The 17,473-nt window shown below is 46.3% G+C and overlaps 2 protein-coding genes across 3 annotated transcripts in view; both read left to right on the top strand.

Annotated features, from left to right (window-relative positions):
• Positions 1-17,473, top strand: part of LOC125435051 (phospholipase A2 inhibitor gamma subunit B-like) — a 113,624-nt gene that overhangs the window by 1,797 nt on the left and 94,354 nt on the right. The window lies entirely within an intron of this gene.
• The window catches only part of LOC125435052 (phospholipase A2 inhibitor gamma subunit B-like), a 43,821-nt gene continuing 42,487 nt past the window's right edge, over positions 16,140-17,473 (top strand). For both annotated transcript variants that reach the window (XM_048501065.1, XM_048501063.1), the window contains exon 1: positions 16,140-16,231. The gene's annotated coding sequence lies outside the window, so the exon portion shown is untranslated. The remainder of the gene's footprint in view (positions 16,232-17,473) is intronic.

The following is a 17,473-nucleotide window of genomic DNA, read 5'->3' on the forward strand; positions in this document are numbered from 1 at the left end:
CCATATCTTGCTGCAATATGAGCACTTCTCCTTGGCCCCTGCAGAAGTTGCTTCTGCCTTCTGTGCCTAACTGGCTCATTACTGGATTCCCCAGGGAGATCTGCAGGTTCTTCTACCTGCAGGGACGTAGGTATAGATTTTTTTATGGGGGGGGTTCGGGGGGGCCACACCCACACCTGCCCCTAGGGCATGGCCACACCTCCCCAAGCCCTGCCCCTGGCCTAGCGCTTATAAAAGCAGCTCTCCGAGGTCAGGGATGGCAAACTCCCCTCCCCTGCCCTCCCCTGCCCCTCCCATCTGGGCAGAGGCATAAAGGGAAAATGGAGCCTGGTGCAAAATCTGACCCCCCCCCCCCGGGCAGCTGCTGTGATGCTGGAATCCACCCCCAAACAGCATCACTTTCAATGGTGTTTAAACTAGAGAGCCCAAATTCTCCTTTTAAATCCACCTTAAAAGGAGAATCTGGGGTCCCTAGTTAAACAACATTGACAGTGATGCTGTTTTGGGGTGGATTATCCCCCACCCTGAAACAGCATCACTTTCAATGTGGCATGAGTGGTTAAGAGTAGGTGCATTCTAATCTGTAGGAACCGGGTTTGATTCCCTGCTCTGCCACTTGAGCTGTGGAGGCTTATCTGGGGAATTCACATTAGCCTGTGCACACACACGCCAGCTGGGTGACCTTGGGCTAGTCACAGCTTTTCGGAGCTCTCTTAGCCCCACCCACCTCACAGGGTGTTTGTTGTGAGGGAGCAAGGGCAAGGAGATTGTAAGCCCTTTTGAGTCTCCTACAAGAGAGAAAGGGGGATATAAATCCAAACTCTTCTTCTTCTTCTAAACTGAGGACCTCGGATTCTCCCTTTAAATCCATGCCGAAGGGGGTGGATTTAAAAAGAGAATCTAGGGAAATTTGGGGGGGTGCCTGCTGTCAGGGATGCAATTGTTAAGCTAGAAGCACCAAACTTTCAGGGTATCTTTAGGAGTCTTTCCTAATGATACCACCCAGGTTTTGTGAAGTTTGGTTCAGGGGGTCCAAGGTTATGGACCCTCAAAGGTGTATCCCCCATCTCCTATTAGCTCCCATTGGAAACAATGGAGGATGGGGCACTCCCTTTGGGAGTCCATAGCTTTGGGCCCCCTGGACCAAACTTCACAAAACCTGGTGGTATCAATAGGAGACTCTCCTGATAATACATTCCCGGTTTGGTGAAGTTTGGTTCAGGGGGTCCAAAGTTATGGACCCTCAAACGTGTAGGCCCCATCTTCTATTAGCTCCCATTGAGGGAGTTGGTGCCGAGCGGTCGCTCTTCGTTGAGCTCCTCCACCTTTTAAAGATAAGTTTTAAATTTCTCCTACCCTTTGTAGTTTTATCTCTTAGTATTTAGCATTTTCTTTTAATTTAGAGTTTTCTGTTGCAATTTTGTTGAGACAGACTATTAGCTCCCATTGGAAACAATGGAGGATGGGGGCACCCCATTTGGGAGTCCATAACTTTGGACCCCCTAAACCAAACCTCACCAAAACTGGGTAGTATCATCAGGAGAGTCCCCCAAACAATCCCTGAAAGTTTGGTGCTGCTAGCCCAAACAATGCGCCCCCTGCAAGCCAAAAACCAAAAAAAGCACTAAAATGGTTTAAAAACCCACAAACGGAGGGGCGGAGCTTCGGACATGAATGGGGGGGTTCAAACCCGAGACCCCTCCCCCTTACCTACGTCCATGTCTACCTGCAAGGCATTAGCCTGGGCATTGACTGCTACTTGATTTTCCTCATAAACAGCCAATTCTGGCTTCACTGTATTGTCAGGTTCTGCATCAGAGTCCTCTGTGTTCTGGTACATCATGACATTTGGCACCCTTCCTTGACCTTGCAGGGAAGAGGGATTTGACTAATGCCTCACCCTTCCTCTCTGGTATGTGTGACTCAACAGCAGTTTAAATAGGGTTTCACAGAGAATTAGTTTGACTGCACTGAGAATGGAATGGGCTTAACAGTTGTGAGCCACCTTTTCAAAGTTTTGGAGTGTCCTCTTTATGATGACATAAGGACTAAATATATTAAAGAACTCCTGCCAATTGTAGGAGATAGTGACAACACTGGGAAATTGATTTGTCTATTGATTTGTCTATTGTCTGATGGTGATCCATACATTTCCAACGGAGTAGCACTTTTTGCTCGTGCCGCAAGAAGAATTAGGCTACATGGTGTAATGATGATATGTCTTGACAGGGATATTTGTACCAGTACTATATATATATAAACCTTTATTAGGCATAGAATCCATATAACAGCCAACATTGTCCAAACAAGTACATGAGAACCATCGCAGGTAATCATTTCAAAGTTTCTATAAGGAACCTAGCTACAAAAGTTAAAATCTCGGAGGCAGAATTGTTTAATAGAAACGTAATCTTCCCCACAGTAGAGTATTCGTTAAAGATTACAGGATGTACCAGTACTAATTAAGTTCTTTTTAGTTATATTGGCATATACAAGGTGGTTTTTTGTGTTGGTTTTTAATATTACTATGTTTATGTATGAGGAGATTGTGTAGGCCTACGGCCAAGACAATAAACTTACTACAACTACAAGTTTATTCTGAGGCTTTCTCACTGATAGATCCAGTTTTCTGAAGTTGCTCCCTGGACTCAGTAATACAGTCTCTGTCAAACCAATCCCTTTCCCCCCGCAGATTACTCATATCTTGATTAGGAATGGCAGAATGTTGGTAAATGGAGGCATTTATAAAAGTTTTGATTAATTGTTCATAACTAGAAATGCTGAAAGTAGGTAGCTCAGTGTTTGTTATGGAATTTTTGAGAGTAGTGGTCAAAGGGGAGTTAAACCAAGCCATTGTTTTGGCCTTGGCATGTGTGGACCAGACTGTCCGCGGAAAATAATTTTGAGAGGTTGTTGTATTAACCAGTATAGGTTTTTTTAGGTTAGTGTTCAGAGAGAAGCATAATGGGAGATGATCACTTAATAGGAAGTCACCTACAAAAACGATTGAATGGAATTCAGTAAGAGTGGGGAGATAATAACATAGTCAATTACACTTTGGCCCCAGGTAGTTACCCTAGTATAATCCTCAGCATTTTTAAAAGTGCTAAGACCATTTAGCTGCTCCCTGGCCTCCAGAAAGTCAGGAATGGCAGAGGGGTCATTCAGTCATGGTGGGGATAATCAGTGGTCCAGTAGTGGATGGGAAGAAAAACCAACTTCTACAGTTATGGGGCCCTATCCTTAAGTTCAGCCCAGGGCCTCAGAATCACTAAGACCACAATAGCTGAGGACAGTTCCTACTCCTTCTAATCGGCTAAGATTGATTCTCATTCTATTTGAACATAATCAAGAAATGTAGACTTATAGTAGGCTTGACAGGTTGTCTATTAACAAGACTGGCCAACACCCAATTCCAGGGATGGATGCAAAGAAAGTTCTGATGCCAGATGTGCTTTGGGATGGAAGCGCCTTCAAAATGGTGATTCATTCCTTCAATAAGAACGTTGGTGGTCCATTCAAACCAGAGGAACAATTGGCCCAAGAAGCAGAGCATTTGTATTACCCTCTTTTAGCAAATCGTAGGAAGAAGTTGAGTTAATCTTGAAAATTTATGAAATAAAAGACCTTGTCCCTTTCTTCCATGTATGCATCCATTCCAACAGTTGGACAACCACTCTAGGAAAGAGAGTTCATTTCAGTGAAAAAAGAGAATTTTGCAACAGCTGCCACCACTATGAAGACTCTCTTGGGACTCCTCCTCTTCTCTGTGCTTCTTGCAACAGGTAAGCAGTGCCTGCTACCCTTCTGATGATTTCCCCTTTCAATTACTTTCAGGTACTGAAATATGCTGTCTTGGAAGTGATAGAAAGGCAACGCTCATACTTGCTAACCCAGATGGTCCAGGCTAGCTTGATCTCATCAGATATTGGAGGCGAAGCAGGATAGTTCTTGGTTAGTGTTTGGATGTCAAGACTGTCAAGGAAGTCCAGAGTTGCTCTGCAATGGCAAACAATTTCACAATGGTCCATTCTGCACAGCACAAATAAGATGTATGGGGGATGTTACAAAAAGTGTTAACTTCTTTTTTAAAAAAAAAAACGATCAGACAGCACAAATAAGACATCCTGAGAAAGTTTTTTTTAAAGCTGCCTCTCATGTTTTTTTTTTTCCAGATGGCACAGACATCAGAGGGGAAAAGAGGCTTTTTTTGCACTAAATCATTAAGCTCTCTGGTCAGTTTCCTCCTCAGATCGTGTCCAACATTACGTGTACTGCTTGAAGGGATTCTCCCCACCTCCATTTGCTAAAGGCTGCCCCAGGACATTTGCTCTTTAAGCTTTAAGCCTGGGTGCCTTTTCAGACTGAAAAGTACATAGTTGTATTCTATTGAAGTCTACAAAATTATGCATGGGGTAGAAAATGTTGACAGAGAGAAATTTTTCTCTCTTTCTCACAATACTAGAACCAGGGGGCATTCATTGAAAATGCTGGGGGGAAGAATTAGGACTAATAAAAGGAAACACTTCTTCACGCAGCGTGTGATTGGTGTTTGGAATATGCTGCCACAGGAGGTGGTGATGGCCACTAACCTGGATAGCTTTAAAAGGGGCTTGGACAGATTTATGGAGGAGAAGTCGATTTATGGCTACCAATCTTGATCCTCCTTGATCTGAGATTGCAAATGCCTTAACAGACCAGGTGATCGGGAGCAACAGCCGCAGAAGGCCATTGCGTTCACATCCTACATGTGAGCTCCCAAAGGCACCTGGTGGGCCACTGCGAGTAGCAGAGAGCTGGACTAGATGGACTCTGGTCTGATCCAGCTGGCTTGTTCTTATGTTCTTATTTTCTTATGTTCTTATGTACTCTTGAGACTGAAAAGGCACCTAGGAGCAGAGCCTGCAGAGCAAATGTCCTAGGGGCAACCTTCAGCAAATGGAAGCGGGGAGAATCCCTTCAGCAGCACACAGAACATTAAGCATGAACTGAGGAGGAAACTGACTAGAGAGCTTAAAGTTTGGGCAGGAAGAATCAGACACTTCCTGCACTGCTGAGCTACACAAAGCTAGACTGGAGTTGACTCACAGGTCGTTTTCCCACTTACCTTCTGCGGCGCGCTACTGTCGCCAAGTAGCGCGGGGTCCCCCGGCACTCCCCACTACAGGGGCAGTGATAACGCAGCCGCCCCGACGCTGCCACTGTCGTGTCCCCTCAGCGCGCGTCATTCATGGCGCTCCTCAAAACGGCGTCTTTTGATGACCCCGCACAGAGCGCGGGGTCGTGGGGAAGCCCGAGCCCGCGCCAGAAATGATGCACGCTGAGAGTAGCGCGCAGCAAAGGGGGGTCATGGTAAGTGGGGAAACGACCACAGGTGACGCCTGGAAATAAAGGTGCACATTTTAGAGTCTTCAAAAAAAGATGCCTTGAGCTGAAATGAGGTATCCTGAGGATGTCTTGGGAAAAAAGCTGTGCGGAGTTCTCCCCCAAGATGCTTTTTCTTTCTTTTTTGTGCGTGTCCCCAGAATGTCTCATTTGTGTTGTGCGGAATGGACCAGTGTCTTTTGCCTTGAAAACCCTGTGGGATCACCATAGATTGACTGATCTCCTTAAAAAATTGTTCTTCTCCTAGCTCCAAAATTCCTTTTGAGTTTCAGTGCTCAGATGGCAGGGGCATTTTCTTTGTGGTTAATTGGTGGGCAGTAGATTGAACCTTCATTAAGCTGAAAACATCCTTACTGGAAAAATTAAATTGTCAGGCTGTTAGACCATTAGTGAGGATCTGAAGTCCTGGAAAATTTACAGTATCCAGGGGTGGTCGTGGGCCATTTCCACATGGCACAATTAAACCAGGTTAGAACCAGGATCTTACATACTGGGTCTATTTTATCCAGGTCTCTGCCTCTGCATGGTTCTCCGACCCAGGATTTTTTTTTTAAAAAAAGGATCACTTTGTGAAAAAGTTATCCAAAGCCAGGTACCTTATCAGTAATGTGCAGAAACCTGGGTTCTTTATCCAGATACTCTCAGACAACTGGGATTTAAATTTTTTATTAAAAAAAAAGAAAAAAAAAAGATAGAATCAGCTCTAGACAGTTCCAGATACAACCCAGAGAAAATCTAAGAATTCTTTATGAATGAATCTCTCTAAATAGTGTTAGGGGTTTTTGTAGAATTGGTTCATCTAGGTCAGTGCTGGCGAACCAATGGCACTCCAAATGTTCATGGACTACAATTCCCATCAGCCCCTGCCAGCATGGCAGCCCCGCCCGCTCACTTGCCCGCCCACTTACCTGCTTGCCTTGCCCGCCCGCTCACTTGCCCGTCCGCTTACCTGCTTGCCTTGCCCCCCGCTCACTTGCCCGCCCGCTTACCTGCTTGCCTTGCCCCCCCGCTCACTTGCCCGCCCGCTTACCTGCTTGCCTTGCCCCCCGCTCACTTGCCCGCCCGCTTACCTGCTTGCCTTGCCCCCCCGCTCACTTGCCCGCCCGCTTACCTGCTTGCCTTGCCCCCCTCACTTGCCCGCCCGCTTACCTGCTTGCCTTGCCCCCCGCTCACTTGCCCGCCCGCTTACCTGCTTGCCTTGCCCGCCCGCTCACTTGCCCACCCGCTTACCTGCTTGCCTTGCCCCCCCCGCTCACTTGCCCACCCGCTTACCTGCTTGCCTTGCCTCAGCCTCGGGCTCGCGCCGCCAGCTTACCGCGCCTTGCCCCGGCTCACTTGCTCCGCCAGCTTACCTGCCTTGCCCCACGCTCACTTGCCCGCCCGCTTACCTGCTTCAGCCGCCCAGCTCCTTGCCCGGCTAAACACCTGCTTTGCCTTGCCCCGCTCACTCTTGCTCCGCCCAGCTGTTGCTTGTTCTCTGCCTCACCACTCTGGGTTCACTACACTGCCTTGCCAGCCAGCTCCGCTTGCCCGCCCGCTTACCGCCAACGCGCGCTTGCCAGCAGCCGCTGGCCACTTGCCCGCCCGCTTACCTGCTTGCCTTGCCGTCCAACAGCTTCACTTGCCCGTCCGGCTTACCATCTGCTTGCCTTTGCCCGCCCAGCTCACTTGGCCACTTCCGGCTTACACTTGCTTGCCTTGCCCGCCCGCTCACTTGCCGCCCAGCTTACCTGCCCCGCGCCTTGCCCCGCCTCACACTTGCCCAGCCTCACACTTACAGCTGCTTGCCTTGCCCCCCACTCACTTGCCCGCCCACTTACCTGCTTGCTCTTAGTCTCACACTGCCTGCCCCACTGCTTGCACTGTTCTGCACGATCCGCTCCTGCCACCTTGCTTGCCTTGCTCCACTCCACCTCCACTTGCCTGCTCACGCTTCACCCGGCCACCCGGCCACCCTGACTGCTTGCCTTGCGATTGCATCCCCTGCCATTTCGCTTTCGCTCACCCCCCCACTCACTTGCCTGCCCGCCCGCCCACCCGGCCACCTGACTGCTTGCCCCTAAACATTGCGCCCTGCCCGGCTCGCTCGCTCACCCCCCACTCACTTGCCAGCCAGCTGCGGCTCACGCTTACCTGCGCTACCAAACGCCCGTCGCCCAGCTCACTTCGCTCACACACTGCTTTCACCTGCTTGCCTCGGCTCATGCCTGTCCGCGGGCCGCTCACTTGCCTGCCCGCTTGCTCCCCCCCCACTTGCTCTCTCACTTGCTCACCCCCGCTCTGCTTGCTCACCTGCTTACCTCGTTTCCTTTAATTTCCGGGAAGGGGCAGCCACGCAGGGAGCCTCACAAGAAGCCGCGAAGAGCCGCTTGCGGCTCGCGAGCCGTGGGTTCCCGACCCCTGATCTAGGGGATGAAGGGGATGACCCCCACGTGAGCATTCTTGGCAATTAAGCCCTATCTGTCCAATTTACTTTCAGTTATCTAAAGAACAACACCACTTAAACTTAGCACAAACAATTTACAACTTTAATGAGGCAAAATGGTTGCATTATAAATGATCTAGCAAAACCAAATAGTTGCCTCATAAAAGACCCAATATACAAGATAAATGATCTCTAATTAAATTTAAAGGAATATACATACTTCCTTCACACACTGGTATAACATTTTTTTTTTTAAAAAAAACCCTAGGTTTGGGGAATTAAAACAGGGCTAACTCATTTTGGGGGCTGGGCCTGTGCAAAGACCCCCCCCCACACACACACAATGGTTTATATAGCATCCTATACCCATTATATTTGCCCCATGCAGAATCAGACTACGATAACCTTCAGCATATTTCAAGTGCTGGTAAACGATTAAGATTGGAACTTAAGACGTCTCTCCACATCATAAGCTTTGTAAGATTCTTTCTGTTCTTTCCCAGGTGACTCTTTGGAGTGTGAAACATGTGTTGGCCAAGGGAACAGCTGCAGTGGCCAGAGGCAGTCGTGTGCATCTGGCCTAGATATCTGTCAGACCATCGTGGCTGAAAGCACAGGAGGTGGGTAGAACGGATCCTCAGCCAATCCACACCAATGAAAAGGTTCCAGACTTGCACATGCTGCTTGTGTATTTTCTAAAATATTTTGTAACCCATTCCTATGCAAGTGTCTTTGGGGCAGCATCCAACAACATAAATCATTTAAAAAGTCACAACAAAAATCCAAAGCAGCAGCAAGAGGCAGGCCAAAGCTCAGGAAAAGATGAAGGTATTTCGCTTAGTGCCAGAAGCGGGGAAAAGAACATAAATTTTGTGTTAATTCAGCCTCTCTGAGGAGGGATCTACAACCACAGGCATAGAAGGTTCTGCACAACCAATCAAATCTCCGATGGCCAATCTCAAGCCCTGCCAAGCAAAAGATTCACATGGCTCTGCCCACTTTTCGGAAACCTTTGGCAGATGTCAGAAAAGGTGTCTGCTGATGGCACGGTGCCCGTGGACATCCTGCTAAGAACTCCGGAGTTAGCTAGATATGTGTGGTAAGATTAGGGTTCTCAAATCAAAAATTTACTCAGTAGATTTATTACTTGAAGATCTTTGTATGCTGTCACCCAGAGAGATTTTCCAAACCTTAAAAAGCCGATTCTTGAAGAGGAATAATATATTCTATTGGGGCAAGCAAATAAATCATGCTCACCCCTCTCTGTCGGAATAATACCGGAACAGGGGCACATAGCCAAATATCTTGAATTATTAACTGAACCCCAACAGCGATGGATTATCACAAGGGCCAGATCCAATACCTTCCCATCGGCCATTACAAAGGGTCGTTACTTATCCATCCCTCTCCAGGATCGGGTTTGTCCACACTGTAAAAACCAAGTGGAGACTCTTGCTCACATTATTCTTGACTGTCCGAGATATGTGGGCATTAGGAATTTCTCTCCCAGGCTGGCCCTAGACAAATCTGAAAGAGACTCTGACAGTTCTGTTGTGGAGCTTCTGTAAAACAATACAGATGTCGTGCTCTTGGAAAAAGTTGCAAAATTTCTTTTGCAAGTGACAGAACTTTCTCAGTAATGTAAACTGCTATATACAGTCTTTCTGTCTGAGTTTTGAATGTGCTCCAGATTTGTACATCATAAATGTCTGGTAATGCTCTACAGCCTATTTTAAATGCCTAATAAAAGTTGTTGTTGTTGTTGTTGTTGTTGTTGTAAGATTAGGGAGGGCAAAGCACAAACTTTACATTCAAAGAAAAGATTATTCTCAGCTCAAATTTATTTAGGCCTTTTTTTCTGTAGTGAGAATTGGTGGGATTATAAGAATACTAGAATACCCCCCCCCCATCCTTTTGCAGTGTAGTTCTGTTTTTCTTCAGAGAGATTCTAGAACTTAAAGTTGCTGGGATTTTGTGCCTCTTCAGACCTTTATCCTGATCCCAGATTTTGGGGGGTGGGGGGTGGGAAGCAGCTTAACTATGTTTAGTCACTGGTTTTTCATAATCATTCTACTCATGCTCAGAGGCACACATCCTTGCACTCTAGCAAGCGTCAGCAAGGTAGTTTTCAATTTTAGGGTTGGTCAAAACTAAAAAAATTCGGTAAAATTCGGATTTGGGTATTTTGGGGCATAAAATGATTTGTATGCCCGAATCTGAATCATAGTCGATTCGGATAAGCCCGAAAATTCGGGTAAATTCGAAAAATTCGGGTCCCTTTTATTATTTTTTGAATTTTTGGTGTTTTTACACGTTTTGGCCTGCATTTTTAAAGCTAGCTGCACTAAACTTTCAGGATTTCATCCGGAGACTGTCCTGATGATTCTCCTTAAGTTTGGTGAAGTTTGGTTCAGGGGGGGCAAAGTTATTGACCCTCAAAAGGGGTGCCCCATCCCCCATTGTTTCCAATGGAAGCTAACAGGAGATGGGGGCTACACTTTTGAGTGTCCATAACTTTGGACCCCCCTGAACCAAACTTCACCAAACTTGGGGAGTATCATAAGGACAGTACTTGTATGCTACCCTGAAATTCTGGTGACGGTAGCTCTAAAACTGTGCCCCTCACAGTCACCCAAAGAAATTTTCTCAGATTCTGTGCTCTGTAGTGGCTGGCTGGCTCTATTGCAGCCAATGGGAAATTTCTGATAGGATTCGGACAGCTCAGATTCGGACCCTGCTCGTCCAAAACCATCCGAATCCGTCCGAATCTGTCTGAATCAGTGCAGATTCGGTAAAAATCCAGATTCGGACTGTCCGAATCTCCAACCCTATATCATTCAAAAACAGAGAACTATGTGAAACTGGATATGCATTTTTACTCCTCTTGCCTCCAACTCCCACAACCCCGACTGACTACATGGAAATAAAAAAAGGTCATAGTGAATGTTAGTTGGCTACCTTCCAGCTTCTGTTGCCATTATACTGGCAGGCTGCAGTTCAGACTTTAGCCAGTGTTTTGGCTGGTGTAAGTTCATTGTGGCCCAATGTGGCTTCTCAGTGGTGGGGAGGCTGTTGAACTTTGCAAGTCTCCCCATGCTGCCTGGAAGCCTCTGTAGGGATGGCAGCCGGACGTCTGGCTCATGGATGGGGCTGTAACTTATTTTACGACTGTACATTTTTTCAATGTGATTTCAATAAGATAATACCATCTGCCATTCCACCTTGGTAAAGACAGCTGTGAATCACCACGGGCTGCAGTTGCTGCTCGGGGCGGATAGGGCATGAGCTGATTCCGGCCTCAGTAAGGGCGGAAACAGCGAAGTGGCCATGCCACGTTAGGGCAAGCACCAACACAAAGGCCATCTGATGCCTATGTCAGAAAGGGGGGAGCCCAAACCTTTAAAGGAGCAGGCTATCCTTTGTGCCGGCCATGTGCTTGGGCCAACTAGCAGATGGGGCTGCAACTTATTTTATGACTGTACATTTTTTCAATGTGATTTCAATAAGATAATACCATCTGCCATTCCACCTTGGTAACCTGGTCGATAGTGGAGAAATTACAGCATTAATAAAATCATTGAAATGCCACAGAACACCAGGCCCAGACACCATTACAAGTTATCTTTGAAAGAAACATGCCAACTGGTGGGCCCAAGCCTTAACCAATTTGTTTACCATGTTAGGTCATTATTGCATTTTCACAAGTATAATATCTTTAATCAATTTTGTTTAAAGCATTCTTCTGTCCTTCCCTAGCTGTGAAGGTGGGGGATTAGGAGGGACCTCACAAGGGGAATAGCCAAAGGCCAATCTTCATCTAAATCCTGCACTGGTTTCATGGGAAAAAAACCAGGGAAATGCTGAAATGTTAACAGGCTTTAACAGGGTCTTGACAAAATGGAATAAAGTATTGCAGTTCTACTGGCAATTGAGTTTTTTGAAGAGAAGTGTGAACAGGACCAAGGGTTGGGTCATGATTCCTGCCATGAGACCCTCATGTGAAACTGTTGGTGAGGTGTATGTCTGACTATCACTTTCAGCATTAAAATGGAAAAGAAGGATATAAATTAGGTAGATGAACTTTTTTGGATTATATTTACTGGTAATAGTGGACTTCCACCCTCATTTCTTTTCCATCTCTAGGAGGGCAGACGGTTACTAGCGTCGCAAAGATGTGCTCTTTCAAGTATGTCTGTGAACAACTGAAACCTGGAACGACATACAACCTTTCCGAGTTCACAGGTACAATCAAAGAAGTGACCTGCAAAGCCCCTTCCTTCGCAGCATCCCTTTTTCTGAGTCTATCAGGATTCCTGCTGCTGAAAATCCTCTCCTGATACACCTCTTGGAGTGACCCTTCACATCCTTTCCTCTGGATCTGATCACTCGGCCTTTCTCAAACATCTGTTGCTCCTTGGTTTTAAGAAATGAAACAAATAAAATAGTTTGACAAGGAACTGAACTCTTGCATTTGTCTTATTCTGTTCAGTCGGGGCAAAGGGGGCAAAGAGAGGAAGGTTTACCATCCATCTAACTGTATAGCTACCAGAAGTGAAGGGAAAGTTAGCATAAGTTCAAAATCTGATGACATTGATTGATTGATTGATTTATTTATTAGATTTATAGGCCGCCCTCCCCCGGAGGGCTCAGGGACATTTCAAGGACCTCTAGGCTTCCTTAGCAATGGCTTATTCCGCACATGCAGAATAATGCACTTTCAAACTGTTTTCAGTGCTCTTTGAAGCTGTGCAGAATGGCAAAATCAACTTGCAAACAGTTGTGAAAGTGGTTTGAAAATGCATTATTTTGCGTGTGCGGAAGGGGCCAATATTTATAACTGGATTGATGGTTCTGGCTCAGCTAAGTTGGGCCAGTGATTGAAGTTGGATGAATTGTATTTGATTGTTTTGTTAGGAGGTTAAGAGCTCGTATAGGAGCAGCAGTGGCGTAGGAGGTTAAGAGCTCGTGTATCTAATCTGGAGGAACTGGGTTTGATTCCCAGTTCTGCCGCCTGAGCTGTGGAAGCTTACCTGGGGAATTCAGATTAGCCTGTACACTCCCACACACGCCAGCTGGGTGACCTTGGCCTAGTCACAGCTTCTCGGAGCTCTCTCAGCCCCACCTACCTCGCAGGGTGTTTGTTGTGAGGGGGGAAGGGCAAGGAGATTGTCAGCCCCTTTGAGTCTCCTGCAGGAGAGAAAGGGGGGATATAAATCCAAACTCTTCTTCTTCTTCTTCTAGGTCAAACTTCCAGTCTTTTTATTTTACTCCAGTGCCTCTGGGCAGGCAGCAACCAGAGCTCACAGAGGCAATATGGGCTGCTGTCATGCCTTTGCCCGGAGGCATGGCTTTTAAAAAGATACTCACCTCCCATGCCACATAGCCATGAGGGAGGGCAGCCATGGCCTCCACAGTGAGACATCCCTGCAACCCCATGTGGCTACACAACTATGAGGTGGGGGACCTTTAAAAACCAGGAAGCGTGGTCTAAGTAAAACTCTTCCCAGGGCAGCTGTTCACTCACAAGCAGCTGCAAAATGCAATAAAATTAAAGAATCATAAATAATTCGATTCTCAAATAACCCATTTTGGGGGAAACGTGGGGCAGCCTTGCTTTAGGAGCGGAAGCCATGCGAAGTTCCCCCTGAAACTATTTTTAATCAGTATTATTCCGGGTGTATTGACCCATGCGGAAAGGGCCTAAGTTTTGTTTAGAGATCATTCACACGGAGGTCTTTTCCGCACAGACCAATTAAACAGGGATATCATTGGTTAAAAAAAAAACCCACAATGGGCGGGGGGGGGGGACTTTGCCCAGATCCAAGTCCTTCATTGAGCTTCAGTGCTCTGCTACATTGGCTAACAGTGAACAAACTGAAACCGAATCCTGAAAAGCAGAACTAATCCATGTTGAACAGGAGGAGATCTGGCAGGACATGGTGACCTCACCTGCGATGAAGTTCAGTAGATCTTTATTACTTCAGTTAAGAGCCTTGCGGTTTTCCTGCACACAGTTTTGCTGCTGGAGAATTAATGCGGTTGCTAAAAGGACTTTTTTTTTCTCAACCTGTCTAACCTGAAACAAGGCCCCTTATCTTGGTATACCTGATCTAGCCACCTGGATCCATGCCACAGTAACATTGAAGTTAGACGACTGCAGTGCACTACTGTGGATGCCCTGAGTGAAGGCATGTGACACCAACTAGAGAGTTGATTCATCCTGGGCAATCACAAAGACCTGTGCTCTATTTTTTTTTTAAATATTCAAACTGTATTCAAACATTGCAGTTCCGGGAGTGGCAGTTTTCTACAAAAGAAGCCTTCTTTCCTTTGTGAAAGGAGACAGCCAACCGAAACAAGAACGGATAGCAAATGCAGTGTATTCAACAGAAAGGTTTAAAAATGGCTTGACAGAAGTGAGGGCTTTACTGTGGAGGCCATTGCCATTCCCCCTCCCCCAGGGAAAAAGTGGTGCTAAGTTCACTGAGAAGAAGAAGAAGAAGAAGAAGAAGAAGAAGAAGAAGAAGAAGAAGAAGAAGAAGAAGAAGAAGAAGAAGAAGAAGAAGAAGAAGAAGAAGAAGAAGAAAAAAGAAAAAAGAAAGAAGAAAGAAGAAAGAAGAAAGAAGAGAAAAGAAAAGAAAAGAAAAGAAAAGAAAAGAGAGGAGGAGGAGGAGGAGGAGGAGGGAGAGGAGGAGGAGGGAGAGGAAGAAGAGGAGGGAGAGGGAGAGGGAGAGGGAGAAGAAGAGGAGGAGGAAGAAGAGGAGGAGGAGGAAGAAGAGGAGGAGGAGTTTGGATTTATATCCCCCCTTTCTCCCCTGCAGGAGACTCAAAGGGGCTTACAATCTCCTTGCCCTTCCCCCCTCACAACAAACACCCTGTGAGGCAGGCGGGGCTGAGAGAGCTCCGAGAAGCTGTGACAAGCCCAAGGTCACCCAGCTGGCGTGTGTGGGAGTGTACCGGCTAATCTGAATCCCCCAAATAAACCTCCACAGCTCAGGTGGCAGAGCTGGGAATCAAACCCGGTTCCTCCAGATTAGATTAGGAGAAGCATCTCCTTGGGGGGGGGTCAATAAAATTGAACCCCCTTTGTTGATGCTGCATGAAACTTAGGCTTCTTTAGAGTGGAAGCAGTGAGTGGGACGGGACATTTGACAGAACCAGAGATAAGATCAAAGGAGGAGGTCACCCTGAGCATGGGCTTCCAATAACCAAGACTGACCATTCACACCAACTATCACACTGACCTTTCACACCGACTACCCTTTTAAGTTTACTCTTCATTTCTCTCCTTGTCTCTGTCTTCCACTTTACTATTTTCCTCCAAACCTGATGGTTCTCTCCCTTTCACCAGTTTACCATATTAACAGTCTGTCGGGTTAAGGTGGAGAAATGGTACCTGGTCCAAGGTTGTCCACAGGACCTCGTGGTCAGCTAAGGATATGAATACAAGTTCTCCAACTCCTCGTCAAAAATTGTAACCGCTGCAACCCTCTGGTTTATTCCTATCTTTATTTTATTTCTCTTCCTGTTTCTCTATCCAGATATCTTCATGGTACTGATGCAACACACTTTGGGTCAGTTTGCAACTGAGGCTTGAAGTCCACTATGGCAACTCCAGCAAAGGGTTTACTAGGCAAGGGAGAAACTGAGGAGGTTTTCCATTGCCCTCCTCTGTACAGCCTTCTTTGGTGGCCTCCCATTCAAGCACTGACCCTGTTGAGCTTCTCAGATATGAATAGATCAGGCTGTACAATGCGACCTTCCCTCTTTCAGGTAGTGGTGGAAAGTGCCATCATGTCACAGTTGACTTATGGTAACCCCATAGAGTTTTCAAGGGAAGAGAAGTTCAGAGGTGGTTTGCCATTACCTGCTTCTGAATACATTACTTGTATTCCTTGGAGGTGTCCCATCCAAATACTTGCCAGGGTTGAAGCTAAGAATGTGTGACTGACCCAAAGTCCCCCAGCAAGATTCCATGGCAGAGTGGGGATTTGAACCTGGAATCCTAATCTCACACCTTAACTACTGCATCACACTGGCTTTCTGTTAATTCGTGGCGACTTGATGGCAAATATGACACGCACACTGGGTATGTTCTTTATCAGCCTGTGAACCTACCACGCTGCTTTCACAGTCCAAACACGGGCGTAACTCTTTATCGTTATTGGAAATAACGATATAATCTGTGTAAAGTAGAAAAGTCAAACAACACCTTTTTTTTACAAAAGCAAAAAACAAAATATTGACCTTCGATTGCATAGTGTTTGAGGAGACAGGTACAGATCGTGTACATTTCTGATGGTTGACATAACTCTACCTCCTTTATAAAGTGAAGTAGAAGAGACCAAACAAACCCAACATCCAGAGTTGTTGAGGGCAGCCATCTATTTCTCACTTGGAGCACACCCGTAAGAACTTGCGGTGAGTCGAGCAATCCCATTTTTTTTCCTGTTTCTCATTCAAATTTAAAAGTTTGGCTATGATATCAAGTGCACTGAACAAGTGACTGGATGCTGTCTGCACTTCCCTGGTTCTTCTTTGCAACCATGTTTTATTTTTATTTTTACAAAAATGCATCTACCAGCACTCGGACTCCTAGGCAGAGACTGGCACGAGGCTTCTTAACTCATTCTCGCTTTCCCTTCGAGACCCACTGAAAATATGAATCCTTTTCTTCATATCTGGATTCCAACTGTGGTTTTGTCTGTGCCACCATTCAGCGAAAGTGTGACACAACTTGCTTGGCTGCTTGCAAAAGTTCCAGTGGAAACTTCCTCCTCTCATCATTTCATCCCAATTGGTTCTTCTGTGTCTCCTTCCCTCATTTTTATTTTTTAACATTCCTTTATTGTCTTTCTTACATGAGTTGGGAAGTTACTAATGCAAGGGGCTCATACAAAGACCTAAAGTTGTCTTGCTTGGAATGTCTGAGCAGGCCTTTCTTCGACATCAGTTTGGGATAGTAAAAGTTTGCCTGCTTAATAAAGAAGCACTGGATTCAGTGGTGGGATCCAAAAATTTTAATAACAGGTTCCGATGGTGGTGGGATTCAAACAGTGGCGCCGCTGCACACACGTACCTCCAGTCCCTATTGGGCAGGGAGGTTGCTTTAGTAACCCCTTCTCGGCACTCAGAAAAAATTAGTAACCACTTCTAGAGAAGTGGTGAGAACTGGTTGGATCCCACCTCTGACTGGATTCCTCTTGCATTCATGACTGGGAATACCAGTCTCATATAGATTCATTGCAGCTTCACACTAGTGTCTTTATTTAGGGCAGTCAAATTTACGTCTGGGACAACAACTGGTTACCAGATGACAGAGATCAGCCCCATTAGAGGAAATGCCAGATTTGGAAGGTGGATTCTACAGCATGACACCCCAAGGTAGTCCCTCTCTTCCCCAAACTCCTTCATCTTATGACTGCAACTCCCCAAATCTGCAGGTTTTGAAGAACTGCAGAAGCAATTCTATCAAAGGGACAGTTTCAGAGCTTTTTGGCACTTCTACCCACTCTGAAATCCTGGTGTGCTAGCAACGAAAGAATTATACTGTCTGTCCATTCGAGCAGTGTGCAGACCCCAATGAGCCTTCCCTCTTTGTGGCCAGCTGTCACCTTCGTCAGAAAGTTACCAAGGGGAGTGTTTCAGGCCTTTCTGCCGACA

Source organism: Sphaerodactylus townsendi, linkage group LG06 (genome assembly GCF_021028975.2).
Source record: "Sphaerodactylus townsendi isolate TG3544 linkage group LG06, MPM_Stown_v2.3, whole genome shotgun sequence".
Classification (NCBI taxonomy): domain Eukaryota; kingdom Metazoa; phylum Chordata; class Lepidosauria; order Squamata; family Sphaerodactylidae; genus Sphaerodactylus; species Sphaerodactylus townsendi.